Here is an 11791-nt window from a genome sequence, read left to right as displayed (position 1 = left end):
CTATGGTCAGAACCCATTTTCTTTCCAGTTTCTGTCCAATAATAATCTATTATAGTTTTTATGTGCCACCCTCTAATAAAAGGCTATTATTTCCCAATTAATGATAGGACAATTATTCCTTCCTTTCTCTTATGACATCAAGAGAGACAGAGATACACAGGTTAAATGCAAAAATACTACATGCAATTTTATTTACATTTTAAATTTCAATTTATGCTTATAGGCATTATTTTTTATTAAAGCTTTTTATTTTCAAAATGTGCATGGATAATTTTTCAACGTTGGCCCTTACAAAATCTTTTGTTACATATTTTTCCCTCCTTCCCTCCACCCCCTCCCCTAGATGGCAAGTAATTCAAAGTGTTAAACATGTTAAATTAAATCCAATATGTGTATATATATTTATATAATAACCTTTTGCACAAGAAAAATCAGATCAAAAAGAAAAAATGAGAAAGAAAAAATGCTAGCAAATAACAATTGATCATCATATAATCTTGTTGTTGCTGTGTACAATGATCTCCTTGTTGTGCTCATTTCACTTAGCATCAGTAAGTCTCTCCAGGCCCCTCTGAAATCATTCTGCTGATTGTTTCTTATAGAACAATAATATTCCATAATATTCACATACCATAACTTATTCAGCCATTCATTCTCCACTTGATGGGCATCCACTCAGTTTTCAGTTTCTTGCCACTACAAAAAGGGCTGCCACAAACATTTCTACACATGTGGATCCCTTTCTCTCCTTTAAGATTTCTTTGGGATATAAGCCCAACATAAACACTGCTGGATCAAAGGGTATAGATAGTTTGATAACTTTCTGAGCATACCTCCAAATTGCTCTCCAGAATGGTTGATCAGTTTACAATTCTACCACCAATGTATTAAGTGTCCCAGTTGTCCCACAATCCCTCTAACATTTGTCATTATCTTTTCCTGTCATCTTAGCCAATCTGAGAGGTGTATAGTGATATCTCAGTTCTTTTAATTTTCATTTCTCTGATCAAGAATGATTTAGAGCAGCCGCTTTTCATATAACTAGAAATGGGTTTAATTTCTTCATCTGAAAATTGTTCATATCCTTTGACCATTTATCAATTGAAGAATGGCTTGAATTCTTATAATTTGAATCAATTCTCTATTCGTTTTAGAAATGAGGACTTTATTAGAACCCTTAAATATAAAAATCTTTTCCCAATTTATTGCTTCCTTTCTAATCTTGTCTGCATTACTTTTGTTTGTACAAAAATGTTTTTAACTTAATATAATTAAAATGATCTATTTGATAATTAATAATGAGTTCCATTTCTTCTTTGATCACAAATCCCATCCTTTTCCACAGATCTGAAAGGTAAATTCTTTATGTCTAAATCACAAACTCATTTCGACTTTATCTTGGTATGTGATGTTAGGTGTGAGTCAACGCCTAGTTTCTGCCATACTAGTTTCCAATTTTTCCAGAAGTTTTTGTCAAATAATGAATTCTTATCCCCAAAACTGGGGTCTTTGGATTTGTCAAACACTAGATTTCTATAGTTATTGACTATTTTGTCCTGTGAATCTAACCTATTCCACTGATTGATTATTTCTTAGTCAGTATCAAATGGTTTTGATGACCACTGCTTTATATTATAGGTTTAGGTCTGGCACAGCTAGGCCACTTTTATTGGCATTTTTTTTCATTAATTTCCTTGAAATTCTTGATTTTTTGCTTTCAGATGAACTTTGTTATTATTTTTTCTAGATTTTAAAATAATTTTGTGAGAGTTTGATTGATATGGCACTACATAAGTAGACTAAATTAGGTAATATTGTTATTTTTATTATATTCGTTCAGCCTACCCATGAGCACTTGATATTTTTCCAACTTATTAAATCTGACTTTATTTTATTTGTGTGGAAAGTGTTTTGTAGTTATATTCATATAGTTCCTGACTTTCCCTTGGCAGATAGATTCCCAAATATTTTATACTATTGACAATTATTTTGAATGGAGTTTCTCTTTGTATCTCTTGGTGCTGGATTTTGTTGGTAATATTTTAAAACGCTGATGATTTATGTGACTTTATTTGTATCCTGCAAATTTGCTAAAGTTGTGGATTGTTTCTAGTAGCTTTTTAGTTGATCTTCTAGGGTTCTCCAAGAATACCATCATATCATTTGCAAAGAGTGATAATTTGATTTCCTCATTACCTACTCTAATTCCTTTCATCTCTTTTTCTTCTCTCATTGCCAAAGCTAACATTTTTAATACAATATTGAATAGTAATGATGATAGTGAGCAACCCTATTTCACCTTACATGCATTATTTAGAAATAAAAAAGACATGTTTAATTTTTATTTCCACACTTAATAATTTAAACCTTAAATGTGTTTATTCAGGCAACATTTTTTTGAAGAGTACACCCTTTCTTACCCTTCCACAAAAAAAAAAAAAAAAAAAAAAAAGCAGAGAAACAGATTTTGATCTAACAATTCTGTTGAAAACTCACTTTGTCTGAAAGATGACAAGGAGATTAGACAAAATCACAAAATTCTGAGAGATGATTGAGGCTTATAAGCAAAAAAAAAAAAGTTTTTTGTTTAACTCTTCCTACAACATGATATTTGTATAATTATGATAACTGTATACTACAAGTATTACAAATATGTCATTCAAACTTGAAGATACATAGAAATAACAAATTCCCACCCAGTGGCTTCCTTCATAAATAAAAAGGAAACTTAATAGATAAAAATAACAAATATATATTATTCCTGCAATTTTGGTGTTTTTGACATGAAATGTATTGGGTTGTGTACTTTAATTAATACATTTCTTTTCTTAGTTGTTTCACTCATCTTGTTCCTTTTTTTCCATTTTCTCAAAACCTTGTTTAACCTTTGTGCCTCTTTTGACACAAGCTTTTAAATCATTAATCATTGCCAATAGAGGTCAATATCCAAACAAGATCTCTTCTTATGGATTTGTTAATTTTCTTGCCAGTGCTGAACATTGTTGAATAACCATTCTAAAAACATGCTAAATGTGTAAAAATGTGTAATGATAAATGATAAAAATAAACATAACCTAGACACAAAATATGTGATATTTACTCATATTAAAATAGCTGTCTCAAAATAACACAATATAATTATGCAAATCTAAAGTAAAAAAAAAAGAAATTGTATTTTCATTTAACTAGCAAAATATAGTCTATAGGATCAAAAATTTAGTCCAAAGTGTTAATTTTTCAGATAAGGAAACTGAGCACCAGAAAAGTTAAGTGACCTTTTCATAATCACATAATCACACAGCTAGTAAGTGTCTGAGGTAGATTCAAACCCAACACAATTGCTTGTTTCTGACTTTAGCACTGTATCTACAATACCAGATTTATCAAATGTGTGTATTAGACTTTACAAACAATATATATGTCAGCTACAATTATTGTTTTTTATCATTAATAACTTATTTGCACACAAAGGAAATAAAATACAGGAACTTCTAAAGTCTTAATGTAGTTTTAAATTTTAGTAATTTTAGTAGAACTAAGACTTTTGGGACACCTTGTATTTTGAACGGCTTTGATAAGTTATTTATCACAAATATTATAGTGGCCCAATAGTCTTGATGTTTGAAGCTGGGTGTATTAATTTATGGGAATGTGGGAAGAAAATATTAGAACTTCTATTTGCATTTATTTTTAAATTTAAAAAAGAAACTAAGTTTTATTAGCATGTATGCAAACACACACACACACACACACACACACACACACACGCAAGCACACTGTGTTGTCCCTGGCACTTCTTTGGACCTAGATTGTATATCAGATAGGCATCATAGGCAATATTTGGGATATTAGCCTTAATGTTCATTTTGTAATATTAAGCTTACTACCTTGATTATTTATATAATTTTCAACAAATTTTTAATCTATCTACTTATCTATCTATTTTTTTTTTACTAGAACTGTAATTTCATTGATTTAGAGACCTTGAAGGAAGGAAATTTTTCTACCACAGTAGATTGGTATTGCTCTGCAGCTATATATTTACAAATTTTCTTCAGGTCTACATGCAAATCACTGTAACACATAGCATATTTTACATGGCATAATTACAGGCTCTATTAACAGAAAATTAAAATTAGCAAACACAGAATGAGGAATTGAGAAATTTACAACTTGACAAGAGACATGTTTGCTCACTGACCAGCTTTTCTAGAAACATATTCAATTAGGCATGCTTTTGACCAAGCACCTTCTTTATCTTGTTTATTTGTCAACCTAGAAAACAAAAATGGTTTTATAACAAACTTATAATCAAGTTATTCAAGAGTCAAGTCATTCAAAAACATCTTAATGTATAGATATAGATATATACACATGAAAAATATACATACACATACATTTTTTATCCATTAATGGATTTTTAAAAATTATGTAAGATTTACTTTACTGTTTGTTTGTAAAGCAAATTTTTAACAGAATCTTTGAACTGATTTGGTTTACTTTCCATATTGTTGGGTATGGAAAAAAAGTCCTCCTCATTTTGTTCTTAGCAAGAGCTTGCACTCCTCACAGTCATATTGATTTAATGCAGTTATTCTATTTTCTCTATCTCCTGTAGTTAGGTGAGCAAAGAGCTGGGACTGTGTGGTTATCTTTTTTATACAGTAGTAGAAATAAGGTGATATATATTTAAAACATCTAATAACTTTAAAACACTATTTGCTCATTGTTATTTTTTCATAAAACCTAATAGAACCAAGAATAATTAGATACAAGATAATTTTATTTATCTAGGTACATGTATCATTCCAGTAGAATATAAATTCTTGAAATAAAATACCATTTTTGTCTCATATCTCAAGGGCTTACCAAGTGCTTAATAATCATATATTGAACTGCATGTTCATAAATGGGAATGCAAAGAAATAAAACAAAATCTCACAACACCCTGTGACACCCTGCATTATAGTGTGTCAGAAATCATATCTGTTAAGATTCCTGGGTGTTTCTATTTGCTATAGATTAATTTCTTTTTTTCTTTCTTTCCTTTTTTTTTGGCTGAGGCAACTGGGGTCAAGTAATATGGTCAGATTTGAACTTGGGTCCTCCTGACTCCAGAGCTGGTGCTCTATCCACTGCACCTAGATTACTATTTCTAATGATTATATTTAGTCATTAATGCCATTGATAGACTTTTGAAATTTGCAAAGAATTTCATATATGCTTATTTGAGCCTGACCACAATCCTGGTAAGTCTGTACTACAGGTAAAATTTTCTCATTGTATTATTTGGAGAAACACTTGAACATTTAATACATATACATTATTACCACTTAACTGGATGTGAAAAACTTCTCACCCCCCAAAAAACATTTAAATGTTTGAAACAGTAAACCCAAGCATTATTTTCCATTACTATAAAAATATTTAAAACAATGAATAGTTGTAAACTTTCTAAACATCATAATAAAAAGCTGCTACATAAATAGTTCTTTTTTGGTTATAAAGTACTTTAATTTTTTTTATTAGGTAGATAGTGTATTATCATTATATTTGTGTTGTTCAGTTATTTCAGTAATGTCTTGATCCCATTTAGGCTTTTCTTAGCAAAAATATTGAAATGGTTTGCCAAATCTTTTTTCAATTCATTTTACAGATAAGGAACTGAGGCAAAGAAGTTAAGTGACTTCACTAGGGTCACATAGCTAGTAAGCTGAGACCAGATTTGAATTCACAAAGATGTCTTCTTGAGACTCCAAGCCTAGCCCTCTCTTCATTACATCACCTAATTATCCTCTTTTACAAATGAGAAATCTGAGGTCTACAAAGGTTAATATTAGAAACAAGTATTTAAAGTCCTAACAGCTGACAAGTTGCATTGACAAGAATTGATCACAAATACTTTGATTGCCAGTACCATGTTCTTTCCATCATACATTATGTTTTCTTCCATTATGTTCTCTCTCATTGTGGTCACCTCAAATTATGGGCTAATAGTTTTCTTCTGAAAATAAAAATAGTCTTATTATGTAAAGATATTACAGTTCAACTTTTGAGGATGTAGTCAGCTACAGACTTAGTAACAATAGATAATATAGCTGACTGTAAAATAAAAATATAAATTATTTACATATATATATCCTTCACCAGGAGCTTCCACACTGATGAAATCATAGGTTTGGTGTAAAAATTATTTACCTAACTAGATTTGGCACATTATTCTAGCCTGTCAAACTTTGTTGAGATCTTAATTCCACTATGCAATGTGTTATGTTAATTCTTCTTCCCAGAATCAGGTAATATGTGTCTTCATCAAAATCATTAATGAAAAATGCAAACCAGAATGGAATTAACAAAGGTCTATGGGATATTTCCATAGAAACATTCCTCTAGAATAAGTGTTTCAAAGAGTTGTCAATAATGAAATGGCTTACATAGGTAGATAGATAGACTGATAGACTCAGACACACACACACACACACACACACACACACACACATATATAGTAGAAGAAAAGAAACTCACTTATCTGCACATTATTATTCATAAAATCCAATAGAAAGTGGGCTCAGTATGATTGTGGGCTACTTTCACTATTCTCTATTGATAAAATTTCAGTAGTTATAAACTAATTTTAATGCAATATTTATGATATTTGGAAGCCCCTAAAGAGAAAGCACAACTATCATTCACGGAATTATTTTTTGAGTGAAAGAAAGCTAGGCAGAATAGGTATGAAAACAACATAGCAGCTAAGTTTACTTGGATTTACACAAAAAATATTATGTATATTTAAACACATTTCCTCATTATTTGCACAAAAATAATTCAAAACAAGTCAAGGATTACATGAGTGTGAAATGTCACATATATTCTGGGAAATGTCACATACTTTCAGATGTTAATTTATTTTCCTTAATCATATAACAATTGTCACAGTAAGGCCTGGTAGGAAAGGTGGATATTCAGAATTGTAATATAAAAACAAAAACAATTAAAAATTTTAATATAAACAAAATAAACATAAACATAAACATAAAATATAAACAAAAAAATTTGTGGAAGTACAGAATATGCCTAATCAATGTAAGGCTTTATGATAGAAAAATTTTAAAAGATCCATGTGATAGTTTAGTGTTAAAATGCAGAAGATTTTAAGGTATTCAATAAGGGGAAAATAAGTTAGCATCTCTTCCCATTCCCATTCCCATTTTCGAATAAACTGTATTCTTTGTTTCTTACCCTCTAGCTAATCACAAATTTCAAATGATTGCCCGACTCTTCTGCTCCAGTTATTTAATAGAATATCATAAAATATAAACAAAAAAATTTGTGGAAGTACAGAATATGCCTAATCAATGTAAGGCTTTATGATAGAAAAACTACATTAAAAAAAGGAAAGAAGTCTCACTAAACTCTTAGCATAAAAAAGTTAAACTGTATACAGTTGTCATGATATTAGGAGAATTAATATAGTCATCTGTCTAATATTTTGAAACATAAATCAATCTCTTCATAACACTATATCACTTATCTTGAATTTATATATTCAGATTTGTTACTTACACCAATACAGGTTTTCCTGACATCCTGGGATGTCTTAATAGCTCGCATGTTGATACTTTCAATTCTATTCTATTTACATTGCTAGAATCATATCAGGCCATATGAGTCAGTGTAGTAATTATCCCATATTTTCCTAATTCCATGGCTACCTTTATGTCAAAAATTGTGATGTCAGAATTTGCCTGTCTAATTTCAATTCTGGAAAAACTGATGATTGTAACCACACTTTAATGGACTTTCTGTTTTAAAGGAAAGAAAAACAAAACACAATGTTCTTTAGGAATGCTTCTGTTAATGAATATTTAACTTTATATTATTATTATTAAATATTATTAAACAATTAAAACCATACATTATTATACTAAAGCAAAGCTACATTAATTTGAAGTATTAATTTAAAGAAACATTCACTGACTAACTTATTTTATTTTATTTTAAATTTTTTTGCTGAGGCAATTGGGGTTAAGTGATTTGCCCAGGATCACACAGTGTTAAGTGTCTGAGGCCAGATATAAACTCATATTCTCCTGACTTCAGGTCTGGTGCTCTATCATACACTGAACCACCTAGCTGCACTAACTTATTTTTAAAAATACTTTATTAGATAGACAATGTGGATACAAAGAAATATACAATACAAAGATCCTGCTCGTAAAGAGCTTACAGTGTAATTGAGGAGAAGAGATTGGACACACAAAAAGTTAGACAATATAAGAAATGACTTACAAACAATTCATAGATACACATGCTATACTTCCTCCTTTATTTCCTCCCTAATAAGAATATCTCACACTTATTCGGTGTTTTTTATTTGTGTATAAAGGATTATAGGTGGTTCGTGAGATGGCGCAGTAAGAGTGGCAGGTCTAGAGACAGGAAGAACCGAGTTCAAGTTCAGCCTCAGACACCTAGCTAGATGACCTTGAGCAAGTCATTTAACTCTGTTGGCTTCAGTCTCCTCATCTGTAAAATGAGTTGGAGAAAGAAATGGCAAAGGCCTCTAAGCATCTTTACCAAGTAAACCCCAAATAGGGTCACAAAAAGTCAGACATGACTGAAATGATTAAACAATTAAGGAGGTCTGTGTTTTTTATCATCACCCCCATGTATAGATAATAAAACTGAGGCTTGGAGAGGTCATATGACTTTGTCACAAAGGTAGCACAATTATTTAGTATGTGATTTAGACCCAAGTATTCCTAAACAGAGTAAAAATACTGTTTATTGATTATACTAAACTGCCTTTACCTGTCCCTAAGGAAAAAAATCTCCATGGGGAGAAAAAAGAAAAGCTTTTAGAAAATAGATGGGTTCAGAAATAAAACCAAGGATCCAAATGTAAAAAAGCAAGATCAGTTCTAGAAAGCTTATATCTCTCTCATCTCTGCCTCTTAGCTTCTATGGCTTCTTTAAGTCATAGCTAATGACAGCAGGTCTCTATAAAGGGCTTTTCCTGATCCTTTTTAATGATTTTTGCCTTCCCCTATGACTGTTTCCAATGTTTGTACATGGTTGTTTTCATGTTTTTCAGCTCCTTAAACCAGAGAGAAAATAAACTGTCTTTTGCCCTTTTTTTGTACCTTCTGCACGTAGTGTATAATAAGGGGTTATTAAATGGTTACTGGTTGGATCATTGAAGGGAAACTTCCAGGGGGTTCTGATTTTTTTTAAAGAAGTAACTGCTCTGATTTGAAACTATGCCCAAAAAGTTATCAAACTGTGCATACCCTTTGATCCAGCAGTGTTTCTACTGGGCTTATGCCCCAAAGAGTAAAGAAGGGAAAGGGACCTGTATGTGCCAAAATGTTTGTGGCAGCCCTGTTTGTAGTGGCTAGAAGCTGGAAAATGAATGGATGCTCATCAATTGGAGAATGGTTGTATAAATTGTGGTATATGAACGCTATGGAATATTATTGTTCTGTAAGAAATGACCAGCAGGATGAATACAGAGAGGACTGCCAAGACTTACATGAACTGATGCTGAGTGAAATGAGCAGAACCAGGAGATCATTATATACCTCAACAACGATACTGTATGAAGATGTATTCTGATGGAAGTGGATCTTTTCAATAAAGAGAGTTAATTCAGTTTCAATTGATCAAGGATGGACAGAAGCAGCTACACTCAAAGAAAGAACATTGGGAAATGAATATAAACTGCTTGCATTTTCGGTTTTTTTTCCCGGGTTATTTCTGCCTTCTGAATCCAATTCTTCCTGTGCAACAAGAGAACTGTTTGGTTCTGCACACATACATTGTATCTAGGATATACTGTAACCTATTTAACATGTAAAGGACTGCTTGCCATCTGGGGGGAAGGAGTGGAGGGAGGGAGGGGAAAAATTGGAATAGAAGTGAGTGCAAGGGATAATGATGTAAAAAAATTACCCTGGCATGGGTTCTGTCAATAAAAAGTTATTTAAAAAAAAAGTAACTGCTCTGAACAAATATCTTTATTTGTGAACTTTTCGCCCTCCTTCTGATACCAAGATTTTACCACAAATATTTAATTGATTTCACATTAATAAGGATAAATTAAAAAAAATTACTTCTTTAGCTTAAGTTTATATATTGTTTTGAAGTCTAAAAAGTATTTTCCTTACAACAAATACCATTTTACAGATAAGAAAACTGTGGCTGAGAGGTAACGTATACCTCTTGTCACAAATGTAACAGTTTAAACATAGATTAAAACCAGGCTTTTAAATGCAACACTACTTTGCTACAAATTCTAGCTCACTATTTCATACAAATTCATTCATTTAGATTGCTTATTTTCCAATTCTTAAGTATTTAAAGGAATGGGAAGTGTGGCTAGTAAAGGTAGTGACCTAGAAGTGGGATGCCTGGGGCAGCAGCAGAACATGAAGTACCCAAGAAAGCTACAAAGGAATTGGATATCACAGACAAACTTAAAAAAAAAATGTTTTCTTGGGGTCAGAAAAGGGAGGAAAAAATTTATTTACAGAATCACAGAATTTTAGAGATCATTTAGTCCAATCCCATCATTTTACAAATTAGAATGAAGATCCAATACAAAAAAGTGACTTATTCAAAGTTATGTGAGTCCATGGTGAAACTGTGACTAAAAATCTGATTTCATGAATCTTTCTTTTATTATGCCATTGTTTTCCAAAACAAATTATACTGTAGAGAAGTAAAATATTTAAATATTTTATAATGCCCATGTAATAAATATTACTAAGCACTTCTGTGCAAAGACACCATGTTTGACCACTTATTACTCTTATCTTCCACATCTTATCAATAGGGTCCTTGGGGAAAATATATAATCTTGGGTAAGAATATCAAACAAGGGAAGAATATCATAAAATACAAAGGCTCAGGATAGATTAATGGTTACTTAAAAAACTATCTTATACAGCTTCCTATACTCTTTTTTTCCCCCTCACCTATTCTTAGACTGCATGGCCCTTATGCTCTGAAAACAGAAGATGCAGCTCTAAGTAGTCATACTATAATTCAGCTTTATTATAAGTTAAATAGGCTCTCTCTATTAGCCCGTGAAGGAAAAAAGTGTTGCAAATTTGATACAATTAATTTTTAAAACAATAATTCTAGAAGAGTCACTTCAACCTTATTCAAGAAAATTTAATTAAGGTCATATAATTTGTTCAATATAATATTCTGGGTGCATAAGAATGCTAAAATGAAAACTGACATTGTTTCTAAAAGAACTTACAAATCTATTCAGAGGAAAAGACATCCATAAATAAGCATAATGCTAGAAATATAGTGATCAGCAAGGTCAAATAGATAAAGAATAAGATTAGACATGGAGCAGTGACTAAGATCACTAAAGTCTTCATAGAAGAGAAAGAATTTGATTAGGTATAGGGGAAATTGAAGATCTGTGAATATTTAGAGGTAACAAAGATCAAAACAAGATAGCAGTATCTTGAAGTGTATGAAAAAATTGAAGAAATAGTTAATTAGAATTAAGGATAATTTAACAATTATAAAAATATCCATAGCTTACCTCTTTTGACAATTCTGACTGTGGCTGTTTTCCCTGCATTATCAAGTAACAAGTCCTACCATAAAAAAGTAACTTTCCTTAAAAATTAACATTAGATTCAAAAATCACTTTAGGATACAATGAATATAAAATTTTTATTTCTATGGCACAATTAAGCAAAATAATTTTCAAGATAATCACTTCCTGATAATCCATATAGATTAGAGGATATAGATCTAGATTAAT

The sequence above is a fragment of the Antechinus flavipes genome, chromosome 3 (genome assembly GCF_016432865.1).
Source record: "Antechinus flavipes isolate AdamAnt ecotype Samford, QLD, Australia chromosome 3, AdamAnt_v2, whole genome shotgun sequence".
Classification (NCBI taxonomy): domain Eukaryota; kingdom Metazoa; phylum Chordata; class Mammalia; order Dasyuromorphia; family Dasyuridae; genus Antechinus; species Antechinus flavipes.
Note: the sequence above shows the minus strand (reverse complement) of the source record.